The following is a 12072-nucleotide window of genomic DNA, read 5'->3' on the forward strand; positions in this document are numbered from 1 at the left end:
TTGATGAAATTTTGATGCAGTACGCGAGCATCCACCTAATTCAGTGGTGCAATATAGACGAGACTATACCCTTTTATGCCGAAGTGTTCAAATATCGAGATGGAGAAGGGACGAAACGGTTCTCGGCACTGGCGTCATTTGCACTAAACCTTTTATCGCTTAATCGCGTCGGTCGAACGCAGACGTACAGACGTACGTGTAGAAAGGTTTTTTAGTTAAATGAACATTGTCAAAATGAAGCTAAGAAATAGTATGGCTAATAGAGCATTGAGCGTCATATTACATATAAGGTATTTTTTCTGTTAAGTGAAAATAGGTATTTCTATTTATATATTATGTACAAGAATATGCGAATAGGAAAAAAGGAATAGGTAATCCGCTGAGCAAGGACTGGCTTAGCGCAGTTAAGCGCAATCACGAATCTGGCAGTTTAATACAGGAGTACCTATGCCATAGGAATTGTTCCCAAGCGATGACTTGCCGCTTCATGGGATCGGCCATACTTTCTTTTTTTTCGCATCTCAACCACCGACTAAAAAGGTTGTATAGAAATTTTTCTGTGAAATTGCGGTAAATCAAAAGAAAATTTTTAACTTTAAAAATGGAAAACATTACTGATGGTATGTACTATAAACTGTCAATTCAAATATTTGAGAACATTTGTTTGATTGTCTAGTTGTTCAATGTTTTGTTGTTATTTTAGCTAAAAAATAACAAAATAGTTCGTGTTTCGTGGAACATAACTTTCAAATAGAGGAAAGTAGTGATGAAGTTTAATTGCAAACGTGTTGTCTGAACCCTCTATTATCAGAGACTATAACCGTTTTTGATCCTTTTTGCTCAATTTTTATACCCTGAACCCATTGAAAATGGGAAATCAGGGTATAGTGGTTTTGTGAAAAGTATGTAACAGGAAGAAGGTATCATCGCAGACCCCATAAAGTATATATATTCTTGATCAGCACGACGAGCTGAGTCGATATAGTCCTTTCCGTATGTCCGTCCGTCCGTCCGTATGAACGCCGAGATCTCAGAAGATATAAGAGCTAGAGAGCATGAAATTTTGTGTGTATACTCGTGTATACCATACGCCAATGACAACATGACGGACGCCGATGACGACGGCGGCGGCCAATATAGAAACAGAAAAAACAACAACAACACAGCGGCGCAAAACACGGACGACCCTGCTCTGACCACAAAACAAACGAACACGCTCTCTCAAATACACACACACATGCACACGAGTGACAAGAACGACAAAAATGACAACTGCAGCAGAAGCTGCAAAACGACAAGCGCTCAGCAACAACACCAACACCAACCCGAACACCAACACCAACACAAACAGAAGACGAACAGTGAAAATGCACACAAAGTCAAAAGGTGGCTCACTAGTGTGCCACCCTTGCTACCACACGAACTGCCGCTGCCAATAGAATCTCAAATGCCAGCAGCAATAAATAAACTAACTAATACAAACATTAATGCAAAATGGCAGTTACCTTTGAAAAGGCGCTGCGACGAAATGCTGCCCGATGATGGCGACGAGGGTGTTTCACTACGCTTGGAAACGCCTAAATTTAAAAGCGCATTCGCCACTAGTCTGCACCAAGAGGTGCGACAGCAGCAGAGGATGCAGCAACAACAACAGCAGCTGGCAAAACGCACAAGTGCTGAGCTAATTGCGTTGCAGCCTTCTAGGCACAGCTGTGTAACAATGGTGAGCATCACCAGCAACAACAAGAAGACATATCGCCTCTCGATCCTGCTCTCACTCACGGTGCTGAGATGCAGCCAGTCGAGAGGCGTGCAAATCAAAATGAAAAAGTATTGCAGCCTTTCGGGCTGCCTCAAAAAACTGGCAATCAAATGCAGAAACAAACGCATGCCCATACATCTGCCACTGCCACCAAACAACAACAGCAACAACAACAGCAGAAACAACAACAACAGCCAATAAGAACACCGGCGAAATTCTTGCCACAAATGGATGACATACTGCCGCTAATCAACAAGCTACACAGCCATCCAGCAGTCGGCAAGTTCATGACTAGCGCTGCCACAAGCAGCAACAGTGTTGGTGTCACCATTCGCTGCAACGATATGGCCACGCACCAAGCCATCATAGATGTCCTGGCGGCCGAGAATGTACGGATGTACACACATCAGTCTCACAATCACAGAGGATATCGAGTGGTAGTAAAAAAAATTACACCACTCGATACCCTGTGATTGGCTGAGAGCCAAGCTGTCGGAGCTGGGCTTTGTGGTGCGCTTCGTGCGCACCATGAAGCACCGCTACACTGGCACGCCACTCAATATTTTCGAGGTGGAACTGCAGCCAATGGCCGATGGCAGCCATCTAAAAATATGTAATCTGGACATGATTAGCAATCAAATGGTGCGAGTGGAGCGACAGGCGAAGGCAAACGACCCGGCCCAGTGCCATCGTTGCCAGGCTTTTGGGTATACCAAGAACTATTGCCGCCGCCTATACAGGTGTATGAAATGTGCCTGCTTTCACCCATCCACTGAGTGCACAAAAGCACGGGACGCACCGGCAAAATGCCACAATTGCGGAGGCGCTCATGTGTCCTGTTATAAAGGCTGCCCTAAATATAAAGATGCCAGAAATAGGCTGCTAGCTGTTAGGCATTTGCCGGAAACCAAGCTGCAACAACAACAACAGCAACAGCAACAACAGCAACAGCAACAACAGCAGCAGAAACTACAAACCGTGCGACAAACAACAATACACCAACAACAACAACAAAAACAACAAGCACTAATGCGACAGCCAAAACAACAACAACAATCACGGCATCAACAACGCAGAAAAGAGACGCCACTGGACCTAGGCACAAGGCGCAGGCTGACATTCAGCAGCGCAGCGCGAAGATCCCACAAAAATACAGAAAGATCACTACCACAACAGCACCAGCAACAACAACAACAGCTACAACAACATCGACAAAGACAGACGCGACGACACCAACAACAACAGCAACCACAAACACCAATTACAAAGCCCACCAACCGCGCCCCTAACACACAGCGAAACCCATTAAACAACAAAGAGAAACGCCCAACAAGTACAACAACCGTCTCCAACGAGCGCAACCCAGCAGCAAGCACACCATATGATGAAAGTGCAAATCAGTGTATTATTTATTTCATAAGCTAAACACTAATACCAGTAGTTAGCTTAAATGGCGTATAATAATCATACAAATGATTATAACCAGCGTGGAATACCCGCTCCCCAACAGCAGCGACCAAATAAACCCCTCAATCTAGTTGAGGTGGAAAAAGACCACGAGCGCGTGACGTAGCAAGGATGCAGGAGTTCAACCAGCGTGCCTTTGATAATGCAAATCAAGGTAAGAACTGGCCTGGACAAATGGATTTGGACGATAGGGCACAGGAAGCGATGGAACGGACTCGCCCTCCGCCTCGCGTACAGAACAGTAACCGCCCGAAACAACAGGGACCCCCAGTGCGTCGGGGCCCCCCCAGCCGTACCCAGTAGTGTAGAGACCGCACCACGCGAGGAACTCTCTTACACATGTAATGGCCGAGGATAACTTTGACTGTGCTGGTTTCATTCCTCTCGTACGTCAAGTGTACGAACGAATGCAGATTGAGGACTCGAGGTTACCGAGATCATTACCATTCCCAATCTCTCAACACGCGCCACCACCCACTTGAAGCAATAGGTGCAAGGCATCTTAACATCCCTGTACCAATATTTGAGTATTTTTGTAGTTTTGGACCTACAATTACTCCAACAGGTGATAAGGTGTACTGGAACTTACTAGATTGTGCAATACCACTACCACAGACTACGGAAGCGAGACAAATCGTAAGATCTGGTAGTTTTGGACCATTAACGACAGAGAACCACAATGTTTACGAATGTTATATCAGTTCAATTATAACATCAAGGTACATTGAAGAGTCTGCTGCTAACACACGTCCAACAGCGGAGTGGAACCCGCTCCCACCAGGATGGTATCCAATGAATTGCGCGCCAACGGAGAATCTCCTTGGTTATAAGTCGCTCATTAAGCATCACCAAGATGCTGTTAATAAATTGAATGAGTGCGATTTTGATGCAAGTGACAGCATTACGGGACTTTTGTGTCACAGTAATGGATTTAACGTCATCTATACTTGGCACATTGCAACGTATCAAGTGCGTAAAAGCGAAATTCAAAAGTAAGGAAAATTCAGCAGCCTTTGTCATCAAGCACCATAATAATGCAGTAGATCCGTCTCTTGTTCTGTGGGATGAGCCTGCTACACTATATATATATATTCTATATGTGTATGGGTATGCATATGTATGTATGTATTTATGTACACATATGGTCAAATTAATAGGTGTGAAATTTTTTTTTTTATTTAAATGGTAATAACATCTATATTTTTCATATATTTTAAAAATTCAACTGGCATTTAAAAATAAACATATCTCAGAATAATAAAAGCAAAAAAAAAGTTTGAAAAATAATAACGTTTGACATAATTTTGGCAAATATCACAAAATACTCCAAAAATACTTTTGCTGGCCACATTAATAGGTGTATTTTATTAAAAAAAAAAAAAAATATTAAGAAATTAAAGAGTTTTTAAGTAAGCAAAGATAGTATTTTCGTTATATATAATTAGATTTAAGCATACAAATTTTTATTTGCAACATTTTAATAAAATTAGATGGTTCGCGGAGCTCACTGCAGTGCTGAAGAGAGAAACCTCGTTCGCGAGCTTTCTCACTTTCTCACTCATGGGACTATCGGAGAACTTCGTCACAAATGCCCTTAAATCAAAAAAAGACAACAAAAAGCTGGGTTTCCGGCGGAAAACTACCGCAACCGACGATTCCCGTATAGCACCCTTGGCGAAAACGGGTCCTTTTCAGTCGTCGGGGCCAATCGCCAACGAAATGGGCTATATGGTATCAGAAAAAACTATTCGTCAACGGCTATTATGCTCGGATCCACCTGGGAGAGTTGTTCGCAGAGTTCCTCTTCTGCGTGGATCAAATATTCAGATGAGCAAACATTTTGCCCAAACTCACAAGGCCTGGGTTGGCTTAGAGGGAGAGCGTAAATGGTAGAATATTCTCTGGAGTGATGAAACAAAAAGAAATTTGTTTGGGAATCACTCAAATATAAATGTTCGAAGACCTAAAGGCAAAGAATTGGATCCTAGATATACACAAAATACGGTTACGCACGTAGGAGGCGGAATAATGGTTTGGGACTGCTTTTCATGGCATGGGTTTGGAATTGGATTATCGACCATTTTCATAATGGACAGATTCCTGTAAAATGAATTATTGAGTAGTGTTATGCTAGCATATGGCCACGACAACATGCCTCTAAAATGGAAATTCCAACAGGATAACCATCCTAAATAGGACTCCCCAGTAGTTAAGGATTGGTTTCATTAAAATAGAATTGATGTTTATGAGTGGCCAAGTCAGTCTCCAGAACACAATCCAGCTGAGAACCTTTGGGGACACCTAATAAGACGAATTTCCAAGACTACCTGCTTCAATTACACCCAATTATTAGATCATACTCAGGAGGAATGGAGCACCATTCCCGTGGAAAGATGTAGAAAGTTAATGCCGTCTATGCCCCCAAGGATAAACCAAATCTTTGCGAATAAAAGGGGACATACGGGGTATTATCCACATTAATCTAAATATAACATAAATATTTCACAATATTTCCGAAATTTTAATTTTTTTTTTAAAATTTGTTAGGCACACCTATTAATTTGGAGTATTTTGTGATATTTGCCAAAATTATGTCAAACGTTATTATTTTTAAAACTTTTTTTTTGCTTTTATTATTCTAAGATATGTCTATTTTTGAATACCAGTTGAATTTTTAAAATATTTGAAAAAATATAAACGTTATCACCATTTTAAAACAAAAAATATTTTACACCTATTAATTTGACCATATGTGTATGTATATATAAAGTGCGTAGAAGTGCGTAGTCGAGCATACCCGTAAAGACGTAATTAAACTTATATATTTTTGTATATATTAGAGGGCTACATGGCTGCACTCATAACCTAGCAAAATAGAGTCCATTCGAGATAAGACTGAGTGAGTGAGTCCGAGGCAGAATATGGTTGAGTGAGCTGGACTTCGCATGGACTCTATGACTCATAACACTAACCAGAGAACACATAGACCGGACACGTAGTGTTAAGTTTTTTGCACACTTATTTTCGAGAGTAATCTCCCAGTCAACTTCGTATTTGCTCGGCTCATCACTTTTAGGGGTCGGACCACAAAAATATATGAGAGCACAATCATTTCGCTTCATGCGCTCGACCGTGATGGTCGATGGTTGAACAAAAGATCCCTCTATTCTCAATGTTTCCCTTGCTCTCTCTCTCTCTCGACGCTCTTTGCTCAAATGTGTATATGTGTGTATGCATGTGAGCACAAGCAGCAGCTCTGAGATGCCAGCTCACGAAAATTGAAATTTCTTCGCAGCAAGAACCATGCCTTCCCTTCTGTGTGAAGAGTATACTGAACTTATCAAACCGTTTGCCAAGCTCGTACAAAATATGTATATGTGTTTTCGATTTTATTTGTGGAAAGGGTATGAAAGCGTTGGTGCTCATAGTGAAAATGCTTTCGCGACAAGCGTGAACGCACACACTCTCCCTTGCTACATGTACTATGAGCATTTGTGTGCCTGTGTGTGAAGCTCTTGCTGCCAGTAGCAATTTTAAATCCCAGCATTTGCATTTGGTCGATCTTGTGAAGTGCTCACATACATACATACGTACGTATGTATGTACATATATACACTTGATTGTGTGTACGCATGGGCTGCGATGCTTACAATTATGGGAGATCACTTGTAGAAGCATTTGTATGCCTATGTGATTTCATACATATGTGCGTGTGTGTATGTGCATGTGTGCATGGGAGATGAACATTGGCGTGTGCCTGCCTCAACTTAGAATGATGTGAACGATTTTGGGCTCGATTGAAGACGCGCGCGTATTTATGTATGTATATTAGTAGCTGTATTGACTAGCTAAAGCGACAAGTGCACTTGTCAATACAGCTTATTAGTGTTTTTACTTGCATGCATGTATATATAATAACAGGTGCAAGGGATTGCATTCCATTAGCTTAATGAGCTTAATTAGGTATTACATATATAAAAAAAAAAAAACATTCATTGAAATGAAATCAGGTGCTTAAATATAAGCGCGAGTTACTCGCCAGTCACTATACTACACACATGCACTTAATTCTTTAGCAGCAGCCATATCACTGGATAACAGCTTAGAAATCTTTTTCAGTTTTCACAAGTAAGAGGACTCTAGTCGAGACTGCTCGACTAGGAGATACCCTGAACCCTCCAGTCTGATATTCCAATCACTCTGCACCTTTTTTAGGCACAAATACATACACACGCATGTATTAGAACGCGCTCTGCTAACTGCGCAGTAACCAGCGACTGCGCTTGGGCTGCGCTGCAGTGTGTTCAATATTAAACGAATTTATTTGCTGAATAATTTACACAAGCACAAGTTTCTACTACTTGAAATACGCCTTTTACAAAGGTGAGGGAGAGGGGTCGAATTTAGGGGTGGGGGGTAAATTTTAACAAAATCCGAAATTATATAAAATACACATAAGTCTACATTTAAAATTTGAAAGCTCTAGCTTTAAAGATGTAGAAGATATAATTAAAAAACTAACTTACGGTTTTTAATCGATAATAAAATAGCGGGAGTTGTTATCGGTTTTTAGTGATAAACTCGATATGCGCGTGATACATACGGATCTAGGAAAACAAATTTAGGTCTCTAGCTCTTATATCTTCTGAGATCGACGCGTTCATATATACGGATGGACGGACAGACAGACGGACAGGGCCAAATCGACTCAGCTCGTCTACATGCGACATCCGCTTTATCAGTTAATGATTTCAATGTATTAATAAGCAAAGTCCGAGACATTGTAAAATTCTTCAAGAGCAGTGTAATTGCCAGCGATGCGTTACGAGAAAGGCATGCTTGTTCTCAACCTCTTAAACTGATTTTGGATGTAAAGACTCGGTGGAATTCTATTTATTATATGCTCCAGAGATTTATTGAGCTAGCGCCTATGGTTTATCAAGTTTTATTGTTGAATGTTAAAGCACCGCCCACACTCTCAACTGATGAAATTCAAAAATTTAAAACATTGATAAGTATTTTGAGACCACTAGAGAAAGAGCTGTCTGGCGAACAATACGTGACAATAAGTAAAATAATACCGATGCTTAATACCATGAAGAACCAGATTAATAATGTACATGTAGATGTAGGTGCGGACGACGGTAGTATGGCAGTCATATATGCCGTAAGGAAAGAAATAATTATACAATTGGAACGCCGATTCGGATCCATTGAAGAAAACCACCTAATTGCGATAGCTTGTTTACTGGATCCAAGTTTAAAAAATATCCCTTTTAAAGATAAAGTAGCTTGTACGAAAGCAATTAATTTACTAAGAAAATTTATATTATCCAGTTCTAATTCTCTCTCCAGTGAGAATGAGAGTGATACTTCCATAGACTCAGCAAACAATCTTTGGAGTGATTATAAGAAGTGGACGCATGCAGGGAAGCAGACCAAAAAAACAAGATCTACAATGAACGATGACGAAGTAGGTCGCTACCTATCTACCCATGTTTTACCACTTTCCATCGACCCTTTAAAACAATGGGGTGATATGAAAGTAGTTTATCCCAAGCTGTACAGCTTAGCTCAAAAGTATTTGGGAATTCCCGCGACGTCCGTGCCCTCTGAGCGCTATTTCTCCAAAGCTGGTAGTACCATAACCAAAACTCGCAGCCCACTGTCGCCCAAAAGGCTTGACAAACTTCTTTTGTTAGGCGATTGTGCAGAGGAGGAATGGAATATATAACTTAAAATAACTTAATTGTACTATGTAATATTGAAAATTTACTTGTAACTTTTACTTTTTAATTAAAAAACATGAAATACATCCTAGATTTAATAAACATTTCATCCGATACCTTGTAACATCGATGCTTTTCATTTGATATTTTTATAAGTACGATGCTTTTCTTTTGATGCTTCTTATGAGTACATGATCGATACTTTGCATTCGATATCGTGTCCCTACATAAGCCTCTGCCTTCAGTATATTGAATAAAAATAAATAAGACCTAAAGAGGAAGACAACAGTTATGAGAAGCATATTGGCGTCGAGTGACTCGAGTCTTTGAGTGCACATATATGTTCGTGTCAACACTTCGTATTTGCTCGGCTCCGTCGCTTGAGGATCGATCAGTGAAAAAATCTCAAACCAAAATCAGTGCGCTGCGAACCCTCAAACGAAAAGCATGCGTTTTAATGTAAAGCTTAACTGCGCGCCTATTTTTTCATGTTCTGTCTCTCTCTATGCCTTTTCCTTTTAGAGAGTATATGTATCCCTTGAAAGGGTTTGCCATGCTCATGTAAAATGTGTGTTTTCATGTCATTATCTTATATAACGATCTATTCATAATTTTGTTAACTTCTATATTAATTATAATTGCTTTATACAATATATCTAATTAAGCAAATAATAATACTCCTAACGAGTTATTGCATAACAAATATATATTGGATTTCGTTTGCACGTTATTTGTGGGAAGGGTATGAAAGCGTTGGTACCCATAAAGAATATGTATTCGCTACAAAATTGTAACGGCAAATTTGCCGTTGGTCGGCCGTCTGGCCTGCACACACACGATTACATTGCCCTTTTTATACCCTGAACCCATTGAAAATGAGAAATCAGGGTATAATGTTTTTGTGTAAAAGTATGTAACAGGCAGAAGGACTCATCGCAGACCCCATAAAGTATATATATTCTTGATCAGCACGACGAGCCGAGTCGATATAGCCCTGTCCGTCTGTCCGTCCGTCCGTCCGTCCGTATGAACGCGGAGATCTCCGAAGATATAAGAGCTAGATAGCTGAAATTTTTTCGATAACTCATCCGATAACTTTTTTATCGAGAATAATCGAAAATTTGATTTTGTTTTTTGAGCCTCATTGGAATACTATTAGACATAGAGACTTCAGATTTACTGTGTATATATATATGATGAATACAAAAATTTTGTAATCAACAGATTTTGGATACCACGCCCTCTTCGCCCCCAATTTGCATGTATATATATATGATGAATACAAAAATTTTGTAATCAACAGATTTTGGATACCACGCCCCTTTCGCCACCAATTTGCAAAAAAACGTATTTCAAGTACTAGAGACTTGTGCTTTAGAATGTACACACATTTTGACCATATGATTACGCTTTAAAAATTTCATCAAGATTGCATGACTACAAAAAAGTTATTCATCAAATAAATTCTCATACTATTGCCCACACTGCAGCGCAGCCCAAGCGCAGTCGCTGCTTACTGCGCAGCTAGCAGAGCGCGGGCGCGTGAGAGTGGATGCATGTGTGCGTGCATAAAAGAAGTGCAGAATGATAAGAATAAGTATATATATTCTTGATCAGGGCGACAAGTTTTTTGCTAATTTTTATACCCTGAGCCCATTGAAAATGGGAAATCAGAGTATAATGTTTTTGTGAAAAAGTATGTAACAGGCAGAAGGAATCATCGCAGACCCCATAAAGTACCCCTGCGCCAAGGACAGGCGCAACCAGAGCAAGGACACACATGCCGAAGCCAGCCAGGGCATGCCGAGTGTGTGGCCAGGAGGGGCACTGCGCTTTTACGTGCCGCAACAAGGCACTGGATTTCTGCTGGCAGTGCGGGCGCATTGGGGTGAGAACGTGTGCCTGTTGCCAGTCGGGAATCGAACAGCGGCACCCGTCATCCAGGGGCGAACAGGAGCAGCGGCCAGGAGCCCCCAGGCGCTAGTGGGCCGGACGAAGGCAGCCATATGACAGCGATTGTGGCCATTGGAGCCACCCAACAAAAAGCCACGATCGACACGGGAGCCACAAGCAGCTTTATCAGCGAAAAGCTTGCTGACAGGCTCAGAGGAGTGGGCGTGGTGCGTGTAACACGGCGGCGCATACGCTTGACGGACGGCAGTTGCAGTCATGTGGACTCGCAGTTGGAGACGACGATCAGCCTGGGGAATCAGCAAAGCCAAATCCCGTTGCTGATTCTGCCAGGAGTAAACGACGATCTGGTGCTGGGCTGGGATATCTTGGCCAGCAAGGGTACCACACTGGAGTGCGGTGGCTTGAAACTGAGGATCGAGCCAAGAATCCCACAGTCGAACGGACACTCAGAGGAGAAGCTGCCTGTGACTGTGGCCAGTGTGGAGGCGAGCCCACAGACGCCAGTGGAGGCGAACATGGAGCAGACAACGCCTATGCACAAAGACCCAGAGGTGGTCGCTTTTATGAGGCATGAGCTGGAGAAGTTCCAGCATGTGAAAGGCACCACCAGGATCACGGAGCACCGGATCAGGATGCAGGACAACAGGCCCATAAAGCAGCGCTACTTCCCCAAAATTCCAAAAATGCAGGCGGAGATCAACCTGCAGGTGGATGAGCTGCTGGCCAAAGGCTGCATTGAGCCCTCGCAAAGCCCACATAGCGCGCCGATTGTCATGGTTCGCAAGAAGAATGGGAAGTGGCGGCTATGTGTGAATTTTCGACAGCTGAACAGCAGATCCATTAAAGATGCATACCCGTTGCCGCGTGTGCATCACATTTTGGATCAGCTGCGAGAGGCGCGCTACATCAGCAGCCTGGATTTGAAGGATGGGTATTGGCAGATGCCTATGGAGAAGGCCAGCAGACCACTGACGGCATTCACGGTGCCAGGAAACGGGCTATATCAGTGGAAAGTGATGCCGTTTGGACTCCATTCTGCGCCGGCAACATTTCAGCGAGCGCTGGACCAAGTTATCGGCCAAGAAATGATGCCCCATGCCTTTGCCTACCTGGACGACATCATCGTCATCGGCCGAACGCGACAGGAGCATATGAACAACCTACGAGAGGTGTCCCATCGACTGCGGGCAGCCAATTTGA

General features: G+C 42.2%; 3 long non-coding RNA genes across 3 annotated transcripts in view; 2 read left to right on the forward strand and 1 right to left on the reverse strand.

The window, feature by feature from the left end:
- The window catches only part of LOC149090788 (uncharacterized), a 178474-nt gene extending 169138 nt beyond the window's left edge, over positions 1-9336 (reverse strand). Inside the window, exons 1-2 of the long non-coding RNA XR_016197544.1 lie at positions 9315-9336; positions 6198-6275 (exon numbers count right to left, since the gene is read on the reverse strand). This is a non-coding gene — a long non-coding RNA (uncharacterized LOC149090788). The remainder of the gene's footprint in view (positions 1-6197; positions 6276-9314) is intronic.
- LOC115565530 (uncharacterized) overlaps positions 1-12072 on the forward strand; it is a 184163-nt gene that overhangs the window by 139071 nt on the left and 33020 nt on the right. The window lies entirely within an intron of this gene.
- LOC149090791 (uncharacterized) overlaps positions 1-12072 on the forward strand; it is a 167107-nt gene that overhangs the window by 122522 nt on the left and 32513 nt on the right. The window lies entirely within an intron of this gene.

Source organism: Drosophila navojoa, chromosome X, assembly GCF_054131105.1.
Source record: "Drosophila navojoa isolate 15081-1374.11 chromosome X, UAZ_NAV_1.0, whole genome shotgun sequence".
In the NCBI taxonomy this organism is placed as follows: domain Eukaryota; kingdom Metazoa; phylum Arthropoda; class Insecta; order Diptera; family Drosophilidae; genus Drosophila; species Drosophila navojoa.